Genomic DNA, 18,409 nt, shown 5'->3' on the forward strand with positions numbered 1-18,409 from the left:
CACTCCCTTTACATCAGATTTTTTAAAAAGAAGAATCTTTTACTAAGAATCAGAGCACATAATATTAGCCATCATAATACTAGGAACCAGAGAACATAATATTAGCCATCACAGAACTCTTGCTATTCTCAGTGATATTTTATTGCACTATTGTCAGTAAAACTACTCAGAACCATTGGTACTCAGAACCATTGGTACTCAGACCATTGGTACTCAGACTATTGGTACTCAGACCATTGGTACTCAGAACCATTGGTACTCAGACCATTGGTACTCAGAACCATTGGTACTCAGAACCATTGGGGCCCATGATTCTTTATTAAGGTCCTCTCACCTCTCTCTCTTTTTTCCTCAGACATTTCAACAGCTCACATGAGCCCCGATCGCATAGTGACTATGCAATGGGATCTAAACCACAAGTTCAGCAGTTCAAAGGCACCAGTCATGGTGCAGGAGAAAGAGGAGGCTTTCTAGTCCTGTAAAGAGTTATAGTCTTGGCAACCCACAGGGTGGTTCTGCTGTGTCCTAGTGGGTCACGGTGAGTTGGAATCGACTCACTGGCACTGAGCATGGAGTCACTTCTATAGCTAATTTCACAAAATATTGAGAGAATTAAATGTGATAACACATATCCCTATTTGCAGATAATATGATCCCATACATAGAAAAATAGAGCGTCTACAAGAAAGCCAGCGTCACTAGTAAAAGAATTCAGCTAAATGTTAGATTACACAATCGATACAAGCGTCAGTTGGATCCCTCTACACCAACAAAGAAGACTCTGAAAGGGAATTTGAGAAAATGTATCCTTTGCCACAGCCACCCAAAAGATAAAATACGCAGTAATAAACCTGGTTAGGGATGTAAAAGCCTTCTGTATAAAAGAAACTGACTGACCAGAAAGGAAAAGAGGCTCTATAAATAGATGAACACATCATGCTAATGACAGGAAGGTTTAACATTGTGAACATGTCTGTACCACAGAATTCATCAACAATTTTTAAATGGATGGAAACACAAATAACCTTCTTTATATATAAAGAAAGAGACCAAATATAAACAGAAAACGAATAGACTAGGAGGCCTCACACTCCCTAATCACAGAACCTACAAACAGCTATGGTAGTCAAAGCAGCTTGGTACTTGGTACAACAACGAGACACAGACCCGTGGAATATAATTGAGGACCAGAAGTAAGTCCATCCACCTGTGGACACGAGTCATTGATAAAGGACCAAACCCCATAAAATGGGGAAGAGACACTGTGTTGGTCTGGGTAGACTAGATAAACAAATTCATAGATGCTCATATGTTATAAGAAAGAGCTTTATATACAGAAGCAATTGAATATTGAGAAAACATCCCAGCCTAGTCCAGATCAAGTCCATAAGTCCGATATTAGCCCATATGTCTGATGCTAATCTATAAAGTCTTCTTCAGACTCAGGAAACACATGCAATTATGCAGAATACAGGATGATCACAGGACAGTGGGTGGAAAGTCTTGTGGCTCTAGTGGTGTTAGAAACATCTCTGCACTGGGCCTGCATCTCCCTGTGGCTATTCCAGGTCCAGAGCTCTGGTTGCATCAGTGTAGCTCCATCAGGCTCATTGTCAGTAATGTCTTGCATGGAGTAAGCATGTGACCCATCTCCAAAGAGCTCTTTATCTAGCACCTCCAAATAAGGTCATAAAGCTGCAAATTGATTTATAGACTAAATCCCACCCCTTCACTCTTCAGTCTCAAATTGACAACAGATTACATAGCTACCACATATCACCCCTTGTCAATTTGACATTTTTACACAACTCTTTAGCCATATATAATTTAAAAACAAATAATAAAATTGTATCTCTACCTAACAGGATGAAACTCAAATTCATACAGCTCAATGTGTCATCCTTATTTAAACATATTATTTTATAAGTGATAAAACAAAAATATCCTATACTTGTGTAAACATCTACACCCTAGTCCTATGAACATATTTCTATGAATATATTCCCCCACCTATGAAAGTTTGTAAGCCATCCACTCATGCCTTTATCTGCCCCATTTTGGGTATCCAATTTCTCTACGGTCCACTTACTTTAACCCAGTGCTCTAAGGAGACAATCATATTATTCGATGTGAAGAATCTTCATTCCAGTTGGAACCTTGTGAATTCTGCATCCATAAGCAAAGTCAAACCAGGCAGGCTATTCAAAAGCCAGCAGCAATATGCACAAGGTCACAGGCTCAAACATCTTGTCTTCATCTTGTTGGGTTCTGGTCAACTCAATGAGTGGTCAACTCTCATTTAGCCCCACCAGGGTGCCCATGGGCTGCCTTTCCTTTAGGCCATGAGTCCCATCACAAATTATCAACAACCCTAGTCCCTTTGGGCTAGGTCATGAACTTCAAACCAGTCAACCCACTCTCATCTTCTCCTCTAGTGCCTGTAAACCAGGTCCATGGGTGTCCGTGGCCAGACTCAGCCTGTCTTTTTACTGATGCATTTCTCCCACTTACATTGGTGATCACCTAGCAAACATTTCAACGTGCCCACAGGCTCCATTTAATATTTCATACCTAGAGCAGAGCATTTCTTCAGGGATCCAGCTTTCCCAGCATCTGACAAAACCCACTAGCTCAAGATTCCAAAACCAAAGAGTTCCTCTTTGTCCAATCTGTCAATAGTCCCCTAGGCATGTCTCTTGGAATGCACATGACCTGAGTACTCCAAAGCGCTGGGTGGGGCTTAACATTTCTCAAGTAGCCATCGAGACACAACTTTTGGTCTCTTCCCCTATGGAGCAAAGAGTGGCAAAAACTAACTACTCAAGAAAACAACTAGTTCAGTGGACTAATGTACCACAGGAACCACAACCTCCACTATTGTGAAACCAGAAGAACTAGATTGTGCCCAGCCACCACAACTTACAGCTTTAATAGGATTCACATAAAAGTCACTAGATAGAGTAGGAGAAAAATGCTGAAAAATATAAATATCATAATAAAACACTTACTAGTCTGACAGAGATTGGAAGAACCCCCAAGACTATGGCCCTTAGGTGACAAATCTGGAATTGAATCCATCCCTCGTGGTCACCTTTCAGCTAAAAAATGGAAAACCCTCTAAAGTGAACAATAGCAATTTTGATTGATACCACACGGGCAGTATTTGTCCTAAAGCAAGATTCATAAAGCAGGAATGGACAGGAAAGATGGGTGACCACAAACAAGGACCCCAGGGAGGAAGTAGAAGAGTGCTGTTACATTGAGGGGATAGTAATTAATGTTATGAAACAAAATGCATATAGCTTCTTGAATAGAAAACTCGTTTGTTCTGTAAACTTTCACCCAAACCAAAATAAAATGAGTCAAAATGATTGGTATGTTCAAATTATATCACATATACATACATATATATTATCAAGTAATGTATGCATATTTAATTATTCAATCTTGAAAAGACATTTTAAAGAAGAAGATGTGAAGTTTGTCTCACTGTCATTATATATCTATCTATCTATCTATCTATCTATCTATCTATATATATATATATATAAATTGTAGTAGTGATGCCATGCTGTTTTAATGCTGTTAAAAATTAGTGCCTATGTAAGATATTCCTAAAATATATGCCTTTTTGCTGTTGAAATGTTATTCATCAGTTACATGAACTGAGTACACAAAAAATTGATACTAGGTAATAAAAGCACACTATAATTGTAACCGTTCCAGTGATTCTTTCAAAATGTAAGTAGACCTCACAGGACAGCTATGAATAATAAACACCATTTATTATTTAGTGGAATTTGGAAGGCATTGCCCAGGAACTGTAATTGACACCACAAGGTTTCTTGCTTCACAAAGTCCTGCAACTGTTCATTATGTTAAAAGTCTATTCATAATCTGAACTTGCTGAATAATGCTGTTTGCTTGTGAGGTGCAATAAAGTTGGTTTCATCTCCTAGTGACCCAATGTAGCACACCAGAGAAAAACACTGCCAACTTCTGTGCCGCCTTCATGATGGCTCTGTGCTGCACGTTGCTGCAGTCATGGTGTGAATTCCTTTTGCCAAGGGTCTCTCTCTCCTTCTGCTTCCCTGCTACTTTACCCAGCACGATATCCTTCCCCGGACAACATATCTAAAATATGGGAGACAAAGTCTTGCCATCTTTGCCTTTATGGAGCATTCTGGCTTCACTTCTTCCAAGATAGATTTGGTTTTTTCATTTGGCAGACCATGGTAGTTTCAATATTCTTTGCCAAACATATAATGTAAATAAGAGGGGCATGGGGCGGTGGGGGCGGGGGGACTTCAAAAAGTTCGTGGAACGATGAAAAGTTAGTGGAATTTACCATGAACATTGTGATGTTTCCTCATAATTATGGTATTTAAGTTTATCCTGCGCCTAGTCAAGATATAAATATCTGTATTACGGTTCTACCTCTGGCCACTGGATATCACTGACAGTTCAAATCAGGGAATAAAATCTCATTATAACTTCCAACTTCAAGTCATTCTAAGGGCAATGCATGATCAACTCAAATTCTTCTTAAAGTTAGGGTCAAATTCAAAAGAAGTTCACTTTCTAAGTCACCATCCAGTGGACAAATTTAGAAACATGGCCTATTCTAAGAAGGGAACACTAAATTCCTGAAGTGTATAGTCTACTATGGCTGTTTTAGAAGCCACTGACCTAGACCCACTACTACCTTCTTTATTCCTTGCCTTTCAGATGAGACATCTACTTTCTGAATTTCTAATTTGCCTGGGTGTTTCCTTGGGCAAAGCTCTACTCTTTCTAGGGTATAATCTATTAACCATAGGACTCAAGTCAAGTATTCTCATTTCACCATGCTCGCGCCTTATTTTCCTTTTACTTGGGCAATACTGAGCATATGCATTCCCGTAAGAAAAAGTCTTGCTTCTACATATGAAGGATAATTTTGTCCTATGCTTTCTCAACAGAACTATTCTATTAGAAAATAGTAATATAGCTATTCGGATAATTCTCAGGTTTTGAATTACTTATGCCAAAACAAGTTGTATTCTCATAATAGTTTCTTGGAAAGAAGTAAGAGTAATGCATGGCAGAGCCTCTAACTCTTGACAGTAATTCTAGGTCTCTATTATAGAATGTCCATGGAGCCAGAATGTTCCTTAGAAGGGAGGCCATTGAATAAGGAAGACTGAAGAAGATTCAATATAATTTAATTGTGCTGTTAGTGAAGAATGTCGATCTGGACTGCCCAAATATCAAGTAAATCTGTTCTGGAAGAAGTACAGTCAGAATGCAATCAGAGGTGAGGGTGGTAGGAATTCATCTCATGTACTTTGGATATGTTCTTAAGAGAACACTAGAAAAAAGACATCGTGTTTGGTAAACGAGAAGGGCAGCATCAAAAGAGAAGGCCCTTGATGAGATGGATTGACATAGTGTCTGCTACCAAAGGTTCAAACATACCATCAATTGTGAGGATGTTTCAGGACCCAGCAGGGTTTTGCTGTGTTGTACGTGGGGTCACTGCTGTGAGTAAGAACTGAGTCAACATCTAATAATGATATGGACATTTTATGTCTCCAAAAGGACATCCAACTTTCCGCAGGCACAGCTCAAGTTTGGAATAGAGATAGTTCTCCAAAGACAGACCAATGGAGCCTTTGCTTTTAGCCTGGAGCTGTTGAAGTTCCATGATGGATATAGAGAAGCGCTGGGAAGTTTTAAAAGCCATTTCCCAATTCTCATACACAGAAATTCTGGGGTTTATAGGCCCAGAGATAACATAGCAAATAAGTTTAAAATGAATAATCAAGAGGCTTTCAATTCTGTAGATGATAACAGATTATGGACAACGTTGCAAAGAAAGAGAATGCCAGACCATTTTTCCCATTTTTAACTTCTATAGACCAAGAAGCAGTGATTCAAACAGAAAAATGGGATAGTGAATGAGTTCAAATCAGGAAAGGTGTGTGAAGGGACTTATTCTTTCATCTTATTTATTTAATCTATAGGTGGAGCAAATTATCAGAGAGTCTGGCCTATATTAAGGAGAAGGCAACATCAGGGATTGAGGAATTCAACAACCTGTTGATACACCCTAATTTGTTGAAAGTTGAAGAGGACTTAAAGTGCTTATTGATGAAGATAAAATGTTACAGTCATCATAAATAAAGTAAAAATCTTCCTAACAGGACCTCTAAATTAAATATTATTGTAATACACAGAAAGGATTGGCATTGCCAGGGATTTCATTTTACCTGCATCTACAGTCAACATGCATGGAAGCCACCATCCAGAAGTCAAACAGTGCATTGGGCAAGTATATTGCAAAAGACCTCTTCAAAGTGCTAAAAAGCAAAAATGTCACTGTGAAGACTAAGGCCCACCTGATCCAAGTCATGTTTTGTTTGGTTTTTCTCATCTTCAATCTTGTCTGAATGTAAAAGCAGGCATGAGTGAGATCAAAGCATTGTTGCTTCACTCGCATGTCGGTGGTGGTGAAGAATATTGTATATACCATACACTGTCAGGAGCAGACAAATCTGTCTAGGAAGAAATACAGTCAGAGGGAAAGCCACTTACACTTGAGGATGACAAGACCTCATCTCACATTCTAAAGAGATCTTTTTTGGAGGGACTCAACTCATACCATACTTGGTAAAGTAGGTCAGTGAACAAGAGCAAGATCCCCAGTAAGACTGACTGACACCAAAGCGACATCTTGGTCAAGCACAGCAATGGCTTTGAGCCTGGTGCAGGGCTGGGCAGCATTTCATTTTATTGCACCTGAAGTTACTATGAGTCAGACGTCACCAGGACTCAATGGCTCTCTGATAATAACAACACTTGCAAAAAGTGTCAGTGTCATTCTGAAGCATGCTTGGTTTGGAACCCGTGCACACGTTGTTTCTACCTTGTCATGCAGAGCCAGTTCCCCACATGCCAAGCTTTCAGAAGACTCTCCTTGGGGATTTTCTTATTTCCCAAGATTAGACTGCACTAAAATTGAATTCAAATCTCCTTCTTCTGAAAAGTAGTATTTTTCATGTTGGGTTTTGCATTGACTTGACGGCTGGGTGCTTTGATAATCCTTATGAAATATTAACGTTCTCCCCGCATCTGACTCCCAGTTTCTTGTGTTCCTCCCCTCCCCACTGCCCTCCGCTTCTCACCGGAAGACAGCCTGCCAAGCTCACACACTAAGAAAGTTAGCTGGGTCCTGAGGCGGAGGCAGTTCTGGTGACACCTTGAGTCCTGCGGTTTAGATACGCAGTTGTTATGTAAAAAAAGACATCAGTGTGCTATACATGGGTTGTCAGGAGTGGGAAACAAGTTGGTGGCAACAACAAGAGCATGACATTTGATTTACTTATTTTTCCTACTGCGTCTTTAAAAAAATTCAATCTTGCTTCAACATTTTATCCTACTTTAGTATTTAAAAATCGGGAATGAGAAAAATATGTTCTCTGGTCTTTGTTAGGCTACAGATTTGCTCTGTTATCTTGGACAAATCAGCATTGCCTGAAATTGGTCCATTCATCCATGCATGCATTCATTCGTTCAACAAACACTTGAGTGGATACTATGCATGCTAGGTTCTGTAACAGGGCAACAATAGACACAGTTTTCCAATGTGCAAATTGTATGGACTAAATTAGATTCTATTCAAAGTCCTCTTTAGTTTCAAAACAATGAATACAGGATGAAATTCACTTTCTCTTCATAAGAATGAAAGAGGCAGCGTGGGTCTTCTCTGGAGACCTGAGTTACAATCAGCTATTTGAGGAAAGATGTTGAAGGAAAGCAACAATTCCCTTAGAATTACTATAGGTCCTTTGGTGGCTGTAATGGAAAATGAATCAACTGGCATTTGGAGCTTGAGGGAGAGTTTCTGGAGGATTGCGGACCCCAGGGCTCACTCTTACACAGAACGGCACATTGCTAAGAGTTGTCAGAGCAACAGGAGCAGTGGAAACTGTAGCTGCAGCACTGGACATACAAGTGACCATTTCCCAGTCTTGACAGCAACTAGGGAAATAGTCAGAGGGAATCAAGTCACATCCATGCCCTAAGGGAAGTTTGAAGTGTGCGAACCAGTCTTGTGTGAGTTTTCGCTCTGTGGGATACCCAGAGCCTCTAGTTGAGGCCCATCTTCCAGTGGGAGAGCTTGCTGGTTAGCAGTACTCATGTCCCGTGACCGTACCTCTAAAGGGTACTGTAATTCTGTAACTCAGAAATACACCATTTTGTCAGAGAACATGCTCTTGAGCCAAGGCTGGGCCCAGCGCTCTCTTACTGAAGTGAGAACTCCTCAAACCTGGAGCTAGTGGCCTTACAGAAGGTGCAACATCTTTATGACACTACGTAGGGTAGAAACCAAGCTGACCAAGGTTAGTCCTGTGCTCTGGCTTGTCCCTGAGTAACAGACCTGCTTCTGGTTGCTGATTCACCTCTTACGCAGATGAGGAAAAAATATTCAATATGAAAAGATCCAGTGACTGAGTTCAAGCTGTGGAAATGTCTGTTTAGTATTATTTTCAGCTTTGTCAGTATTTCAGATGCACAGCTTATTAATTGTGAATATTCAACCCCTGGGTGAAGTATTCACCGTAAACTCAAACCAGCCACTGGAAGATTATAATAGAAGGAGACCGTACATAGAAGGTTTTAGAAAAATAAATTTCTACAAATAGCCAGGAACATTACGTAAAAGACATGAAAACAGAAAACACAGTGAAAAAAGACATTCATTTCCCCTTGTGTTGGTCCTTATTAAAAAGGTCCTCTCCATGCATCCCTCCCATAAGTACTTAGTGTACCAATTACCGTCTAGGTGCTAGGAGTAAAAACATGAGTAAAATAAACAAAGTCTTTGATTTTTAAAAGTTTGCGTTTGGGGGATGGCACTAGAACTAATTTATTCCTTGGACAAAATCAAATAGTGATAAGTATTATAAAGACAAGTAGACAAGTTATTTTATGATGGTGATCAGAGAGAAAGGCAGTAGTAAGATTAGCAAGTCTCTCTGAGTTGTTAACATTTAATCTGATGTCTTAAAAATGAAAAAAAAGAGAGATCACCTCTACTACACCAGTGATAGGTTTTCCCAGGCACAAGGAATACCAAATCCAAAGATCCTGAGACAGGAACAAACTTGGATGGTCACAAAACAGAAAGGAGGTCAGGATGGAGACAGGGTCAGTGAGCGTCCAGCAGCATGGTGTAAGAGTAGAGAATGGTTCCAGACGACTCTTTGAACAGTGGTAGTGGGTTAATGTTTGTTGTTGTTGGGTTCCCATGTGTTGATTCTGAGTCTTAGCAACCACACACAATGAAACACTGCCCAGTCCTTCTCCATCCTGACAACAATTCTTATGTTTGAGCCCATTCTTTCAGCCACTACGTCAATCCATTCTGCCAAGGAGATTCCTCTTTTCCTCTGCCCCTCAACTTTCCCAAGCATGACATTCCTTTCCAGGGACAGATCTCTACTGACAATATGTCCAAAGTACATGAGACAAGTCTTATCATCTTTGCCTCTAAGGAGAATTCTGGCTATATTTTTTTCTAAGACAAATCCGTTTGTCCTTTTGGCAATCCATAGTACTTTCAATATTCTTTGACAGTGCCATAATTCAAATGCATCATTTCTTCTTAAGTCATCCTTATTCAATATCCAACTTTCACACACATGTGAAATGATAGAAAATGCCATGGTTTAGGTTAGGTATACCTTAGTTTTAAAAGTCACATCTTTTCAACACTTTCAAGAGGTCTTGTCAATATGGTCACATTTTAATACACATATAGACTGATTATAGTGGCAAAGGAAAGAGAAACCTAGTGGCTAATAACTGGATTATTGGCTTGACCAATCAGGTTAATGGGCATTTACAATTTCATGAGATAAGAAAAAAATGGAAAGAGGAACAGATTAAAAGGAGTTGTGAAAAGAGAATTCTGTTTTGAATATGAAAAAAAATGTATCCATGGAATGGAATAAAATCTTAAATGCTTCCAAATATGCATTTTAAATTAGAATATAAGGAATACCATTTTTAATCTTGTGAGAAGAAGGTGATAGGAACTATTGATATGATTGATTATTCATAAAGGAACAAATTGACAGTTCATTCTATTACAGATAAAACCATTATATATTGGATCATACTCCATGGTACCTAACAACCGAGTCCTGTCTTATAATGTATAAAATTTAATTTAACAATTTAAATGTACGCTTTAAAATAACTTTCTGTACTATCTATTCAGTGTATTTCACTTAGTGGGGACGCACACTTTAAAATGGTTGCAGTGAAAATATGACCTTCTGTATACATTCCCAAACAGGCCAGTAGGCAACCGGAAGGTGCTTTGCTGTGCATGAGAGCAATGAGGGCTTGTACCTGTCCAGGCACCCACATTAGACAGACCTGGTGACCTCCTCCCCTACAGGTTCCAGCCCAGAACCCCTATGGAGCAGAATTCACTCTGTCACATAGCCTCTATGAATCAGAAGCCACTTGACTGTACCTAATAACAACAACATACTGTACCAGAATAAAAAACATTCCAACAAAAATTCTCTTTCAACTCATGGTTTTGGGACAACGAACTACCTATGGAGAAAAAAATAAATAAAACATACCCCGTCATGTATGTCATGTACAAATTAACTCACACGGATCACAAATCTAATTATAAAACCTGAAGCTGTTGAATCTCATGAATAAAACATAAGATAAAATGTTTGTTACTGTGGGTTCTACAAAGATTTATTAATAGGATATGCAATGCTAAAATTGGGGAGAAAGATAAAATTATTTATAATTTTGAAACTTTGCTATTAAAAAGTACCTCCCTCAAAAAACAGTTCCAATTAAGTAAAATGAAAAGATTGGCAATTGGTTAGGATATTTCTGACAGGACTCTTGTATGTAGGACATAGGACAAAAACTCACAACTTACTTATAATGAGGAAAATAACCCTACTTTTAAAAGGAGAAATATGTAAACAGACAATACTAACACAAAAATGCTAAATATAAGAAAAATTTAAAAAGTCAACATCTCTAGTCATCATGAAAGGCAAATCAGTGAGAAATCACTACACACCATTTGGATGGTACAATTAAAATGCCTAAAAATACCAAGTGCTGACAAGAATGTGCAGCAACTGAAACGCTTTACGTTTCAGTGTAAAATGCGTAATTGCACAGCTACTGCATGCAATCTTTTTTAAAAGTTGGCAAGAATTTACCACACACACGAAAATTCTAGAGAAGTGTAAACTGTAGTGATAGAAATCAGATCGGTAGTTGTCTAGGGCCAGAAATGAGAAGAAACGGTGTAAAAAAATGTTAGAATGATGGAATGAATCAATATATTGATTTGAGTGGAAGTTCTATGGCTCTCTAACAATTACTAAAATTCACCAAATGCTTAAAAGAGCAAATATTAGAATATGTAAGTGAGACCTAAAAACTCCCTAAGCAAAAGTGTAAAAGACTGACATGAATACATACTTCATACTTACATCTATTTCTCCATCTCTATGTGAGTTTGATGGGAAATTGTTGTCAGTTGCTTTTGAATCAACTCCAATTTGTGATGATCCCATATGGACAGAGTAGAACTGCTCCATAGTATTTTCAAGGTTGTGACCTTTCTACAGAAAAACCACCCAGCCTGTCTTCTGAGACTCCTCTGGCTGAGGTTAAACTACCAGTCTTTCAACTAGTAATTGAGTGACTAGATGGCATTGTGGGTTACAAATTAGCTGCTAAACAGCCATTCCTAAGCTGAGATATGAATGAAGCTGTATACTCCTATAAAGATTTTAAGTTTTGAAAACCCAAAGGGGCGATTCTACCCTGTCCTATAGGGTTATTATGAGTCAGAATCAACTTGATGAAAATAAGTTTGAGTTTTGAGGGACTTACTGGTAGGAAATAGCAAAGTCTGATCACTAAAGACAAATGTGTGCATAAGCAAATGTGGTGAAGAAAGCTGATGGTGCCTGGCTATCAAAAGATATAGCATCTGGGGTCTTAAAGGCTTGAAGGTAAACAAGCAGCCATCTAGATCAGAGGCAACAAAGATCACATGGAAGAAGCACACCAACCTCTGTGATCACTAGGTGTCGAAGGGATTAGGTATCAGGCATCAAAGAATAAAAAATCTTATCATTATGAATGAGGGAGAGTGCTAGGTGGGGACTCAAGACCCATCTGTAGGCAACTGGACATCCCCTTATGGAAGGCTCGTAGGGAGGAGAGGAGCCAGTCAGGGTGCAGTGTAGCAAGGATGAAACTTACAAGTTCCCTCTAGTTCTTAAATGCTTCCTTCCCCCTCTCCCTCCACTATCATAATCCCAATTCTACCTAACAAATCTGGCTAGACCAGAGAATGTACACTGGTACAGACAGGAACTGGAAACACAGGGAATCCAGGACAGATGAACCCTTCAGGACCAGTGGTGAGAGTGGCAAAATCAGAGGGTGGAGGGAAGTTGGGATAGAAAGGGGGAATCAATTATAAGGATCCTCATATAACCTCTTCCCTGTGGGACAGACAACAGAAAAGTGGGTGAATGGAGGGAGATGTTTGAATGTGTAAGACATGACAAAATAATAATAATTTATAAATTATCGAGGGTTCATGATGGAGGGGAAAATGAGGGGGTGATTCCACGGGCTTATGTGGAGAGCAATGTTTTGAAAATGATGAGGACAACGAATGTACAAATGTGCTTGACACAATGGATGTGTGTGTGGATTGTGATAAGAGTTGTATGAGCCCCCAATAAAACTATTAAAAATTAAAAAAAATAACAAAGTCACACACAAGAAAAACGATGTACAACACATTTCTCACATAAACAAACACAAAACCTGTTCCTATTCTCATAGTAACTGAAGGTGTGCTAGAAATTCACTCCATAGAGTGCTGAGGGTTGTAATTATTTGGGAAGGAGCCCTGTGGGATGATTAAGTGCTTGACTGCTAATTGATAGGTTTGCAGTCTTAACCCATCCAGCCTCTCTGTGGGAGAAGACATGAAGATCAGTTGCCATAAAGTTTATAGACTATGAAACCTGTGAGGCTGTCCTGCTCTCTCTTAGGGTCCCTAAGAGTCAAAATCAACTAGAGCAACACTATTTAAACATTGGTTTTAAATTTACTTATTAACAGCTCGGATATATTTTAGATAATACATCCAAATCGAGTACTGTACTTTTATGTAGATAATCATTATGTTACCTTTTTTGTGCCAACTATGCCCTCCCTCTTCTTGTGAAGAATTTATGGAATCAGTCTATTTTAACTTTTTTACACAGTGCTCTAAAAAATAGCATAACACATTTACCAAAATACCCACAAATCAGTTGTCAAAAAATGTATAAAATGAACATTATTTGTGTAAACACACAGTATAATTTCATTTTGCTAAAAACGATGATAATCAAAAACCCCACATGGTTTACATTCTTCTCTTTCACAGTATATAAAACAGAGCTTTTAACTGTTCCAAATGGTTCAGTCATGGCTTGTGGAATGCAGGTTGCATAGCAACCTAATCGTAATGGACTTGATAGCACTGAGAGGATTTTGGCACCAGTCGGAAACAGGCAGCAGTGCCCGATCAAAGGGCACTGTTGACACACAGTCGAAGCAGTGTATGCTGCCCTTCTTTTCAACCAGCAGTAACTGAGACATTGGGAACAGGTTCGAAGCCCTGAGGTAGAAAGATAGTAGCAGGTTTTTAAACTTGGTGACCTCACAAAGTAGAATTGAGTGTGGGGAGGTCGTATTAACTTTTTTAATATACATCTTTGTATTTATATCATTCGGTAAAAAAGAAGTGTGACTTTTGTATAACTATAATTTTAAATAATAAAGAAAATTATAAAAAACCAACAACCTGCATACCCCATTTCTTTGATTTTAAGAAGCTATGTTTTGTGAAATGATTATTCACCTAGGGTGAGGAAGCCTCAAAAAACCAAAGGAATATTATATGTTTCATTGGTGCTATACTGGTTGACTCATCCCTTCCTTGTGACTGTTCTGTGAGGGGATGTCCTATTGTCTACAGATGGGTTTGGGGTCTCTGTTCCGACCTGCCTCATTCTCAACATGTTTTTGTTTGTGGTTTTCTGATGTGCATTACCTGATCCTGTTGTCACCTCATGATCACACAAGGCTGGTGTGTTTCTTCCATGTGGACTTGTTGCTTCTTAGTAAGTGGTCACTTGTTTAACTTCAAGTCTTTAAGACCCCAGACGATATATCTTTTGATAGCCAGGCACCATCAACTTTCTTCACCACATTTGCTTATGCACTCATTTTGTCAATGATCATGTTGGGAGAATGAGCATCACAGAATGCCAGGTTGTTAGAACAAAGTGTTCTTGCATTGAGGGAAGGCTTGAGCAGAGACCCAAAGTCCATCCACTTCCTCAATGCATTCCCATATAAATATATGTACCTTTGCCAATAACTCTATTTTTATGAATTAATATATTTACATGAGTACACACCTATGTTTATACCTCTATCCATAGTATTGCTTCCTAGATCTTTCCTCTGTTCCCTTTTACCAATACTCAACTCTCTTCTCCTCTTCATGGTATCTGCTGATAGGTCTGAGCATATTCTTACCTGAGCATCATCGTATGTGACCACCTTTATTGCTCTTAAAACTTTCTCTTTTTCCTTGAAGTTGGATAATTTAATTATGTGCCTTGGTGAGTTCTTCCTGGGGTTTAATCTAATTGATGCCCTCTCTGCTTTCTGTGAAATATTTGATTCTCCTTCATTAAGATGGGGAAGTTTGCTTCCAGGAATTTCCTAGTTAAATTAACTGTTGACTTCTTCATTGTATCTTGTTCTGGAAGACCAATTACTCCTATTCATAGCATCTGTCATTGTTCTCAGGTTTCTTCCATCTCTTTGATTTTCTTGTTTGACTATCTTTCTCATTTGTTGAAATATTCTTGATTGCTCTCAAGATCAATGGTATGAATCTTTGCCTCTTTGTCTTTTGGGTGAGGTTCATTATCTTGTGGTTTGCTTCTGTTACCTTAGCCATTAGTTCCTGTACTTCCTTTTGGTAAGTGTACTTCATCCGCTATTGCGGACTTCATCTCCTCTATCATTGTGTCCTTAATCTGCATTGCTTCCCCATATCCTGTACTACTCCATGCAGCATCCTGAAGATTTCTTCAATGTCAGTTTCTTCTTTGAGCATCATTAGTTTTAGGGCTGTTGCATTTTTTCTTGCATCCTTGTTCAACATGTTGGTGTATTTTGCTGTCTCTGTGTCATTTTGGTAGAACTGGATGCCATGTTCCCGATGAGACCAAGGGGCAGTGAGTTCTTTCTCTGTGGGATTGGTAAGAGTGACTTTTGGGACTACCTGTGGCCTTTCAGGATGGTGGGCCAGGCTGCTGTGTAGGTGAGGTAACATGGCAACTCAGTGACCCACTGCATTTGGGGACCTCAGAGGTGGGTTTAGACTGGTGACTGTAGGTATGCCACTGGGCCAGGTTGGGATGGGCCTTCAGCATGGACATGGGCCTGGTCTGGCCTGTCTGGCCACAGTTTGCAGTCTTTTATAGACTCTCTGTGGAGCCCAAAACTGGTAGGTCCGGTTTTTGCTTGGACTGTGGGTTTCAGCCCCTGTTTGTTTTCCTGTTTTGTTATGTTAACTTTTCTCTGGGGATTAGAATTCTGCCTGTATTGTTATATTAATACTATTATAATAGGCCAGGACCAGGTTTCTGGTGGCTTAATTTCAAAGTTACACCAAAGAACACAGCCTGGAATTGTAAATCTTTTAAAAAAGAAAAATATATATATTAAAAATCTTTTTTTATAATGGGCTTGTTGGGGTGCCAGGGTTTCACAGCTATGTCACGCTGTCTCCCAGGGAAGAGGTACCAGATTAGCATAGTGACTTTGGATATGAATTACCCCTCCCCACCCCAAGTTGAACTCCTGTGTTACTCTGGGCTCTCTTCTGCACAGCTATGTCATGGGTAAATATCCCAACGGCTCTTCAATTGCTGCAAATTAGTGACTAATTATCTATGTTACCCAGGCTGGCAGGCATGGAGCTGGGGAGAGGAAGAAAGGGGATAGCCAATTTAGTTCTTCATTCCTGCCTGGGGAGGGAGGGATACAAAGCCTGAGAATGTAGAAGCGGGGTGTGGATAACAGAGAGAGGGACTTTGGTGTGAGGTCTTGTGACTAGTTCTCAGTGGCTCTCTGTGAGCCCGACACTATGACTACCTTTAGACAGTGGCCTGGTAAAATTACTGCACGCTGTGAGTCTCAGCTCTTGGGTGCAGGATGGGGTGGCAGATGCCATCCCACTGGATCTGGTGAAGGTTTAGTGGAGTCCCATGGGAGATACAGTGAACTTAGGACATTTCAGTGAGTTCTTGAATTTTTCCATAGGCAAAAATTTCAGGGGGATGGCTCAACCAGACTATAGTTCACTGAATCTATTTTTAGCACCCAGCCTCCCAATACTGCCTCCTTTCTCACTTTCTGATTTAACAGCAGGTGAACTGGACAGATTACTCTACTTGGATGCCATCTTGATTCCATCTCCAAACAAATTCAATTTTTATACTATTTAATTTTAAAATTCTTTTAAAAAGGGCAATAATGTGTGTGGAGATACAAATTTGTAAATTATACATGAATGCATTTCTGTTTATGATACGGAAGAGAGAGTGAAAAGAAAGGAGTTAGAGGAGCAGTTTGGAGGAGACATGTGTAGAGACATCCATAAAAGAACATTTGAAACCAGTGGAAAAGAAGCATCATTTAGGGAAGAGACTTCTAGTAGAGCTTAAACAAGAAGTACTGGTTACACAGTTCTTAAAGTGCTAAGCTGTTCATTAAAAGGTCAATGATTGGAACCAGCTGCTCTGCGAGAGAAAGATGTGGCAATATCTTACAATAAATATTTACAACCTTAGAAGTCCTATGGGGCTATTCTACTCTGCCCTATAGGTTTGCTATGGAGATTATTTAGGATGATGTAAAAATACTGTGTGCTATGCCACACATAGACAAACATCCATGTTTTCTGTGTAATCTCTGTTGCTGAGTGTCCTTGCAGGATTCTTATTTATACTGAGCCTATAGGACAGAGTAGACTTGACTCAAAAATTCCCCTAGGGTGTCATTGTTTTATGGGAACAAATCACTAGTACTTTTCTCCAGAGGAACCACTAATAACTTTAAAATACCTATCTTTGGGTTAACAGCTAAACATTTAAGCATAGTTCTACAAGGGATGCTTATACAATTTCTACCAAGAAACAAAACCCAAAACAAATCCATTGCTATTAAGTACAGTCCAAATCCAAACAAGGCTGTAGGACAGAATAGAACTGTCCCACAGGGTATCTGAGGAGGTTTTATGCAAAACAGATCGCCACATCTGTCTCTACCTCCCCCCCTTTATCTATCTATCTATCTATCTATCTATCTATCTATCTATCTATCTATCTATCTATCTATCTTCTATCTATCTATCAACAGGGGAGAGCACGAACACAGTCCCCCACTACCACAAACTATGCAGTCGAGTTTCCCACATTTGGGGAAATTGCAGGGATCAGCATATTCGGAGTGCAATGGTTAGGCCTCGCCCTGGGAAAACCACCTTCGTGATCATGGTCTCTCTCCTGCCGGGTAAGTATATTGCCACATCTGTCTCTTGCAGAGTAGCTAGCTGGTTCCACCACTGGACCTTTTAGTTAGCAGCTGAGTGCTTTAGAACCGTGCCATCAATGCACCTTATATAATCTCTACTGAACACACTTTGAGCACTGATGCTTTGGGTAGTGATTTGTTTTCTAGGTCAATGATTCAAGGCAGCCAACTCTGCCACAAACTCCATTCCCACTCATAGTGTGGTAGTGACATAATCTGGTGTCAATTTGGGACTCCAAGAGTGAAGGGGTGGAATCTCGTCTGTCAATCGGGTCATAGCCAATGAGGCCTTTGTGGGCATGGCCTTACACTGAGGATTCTTGGAAAACTGGTATTTCCTCTCTCCTCTGTACTCACTCCCTTGGAAGATACTCTACTGACAGGACATATGGAACTACACTAGTCCCCTTAGCTGGAGAAGCCACATAGAGACCCCTGCCAGCAATGAGATGCTTACACTGCCACTGGATCCAAAGACTTTCTACCCACTGACCTGTGATCATCCTGCATTTGATGTCATTGCATGTGTTTCCTGAGTCTGAAGAGGACTTTATAGATCGGTATCAGACATATGGGCTAATATCCGATTTATGGACTTGCACTGGACTGGGTTGGGATACTTTCTTACTGTACAATTACTCCTTGATATAAAACTCTCTCATACACATAGGAGTGTTTC

At 39.6% G+C, this 18,409-nt stretch overlaps 1 non-coding gene across 1 annotated transcript; it reads right to left on the reverse strand.

Moving 5' to 3' along the window:
* Positions 1–17,553: 17,553 nt before the first annotated feature.
* On the reverse strand, positions 17,554–17,717 carry LOC142460264 (U1 spliceosomal RNA). Its single transcript, XR_012786508.1, has one exon. It is a non-coding gene; the product is annotated as a U1 spliceosomal RNA (small nuclear RNA).
* Positions 17,718–18,409: the final 692 nt, after the last annotated feature.

The sequence above is a fragment of the Tenrec ecaudatus genome, chromosome 10 (genome assembly GCF_050624435.1).
Source record: "Tenrec ecaudatus isolate mTenEca1 chromosome 10, mTenEca1.hap1, whole genome shotgun sequence".
NCBI classification, from domain to species: Eukaryota; Metazoa; Chordata; class Mammalia; order Afrosoricida; family Tenrecidae; genus Tenrec; species Tenrec ecaudatus.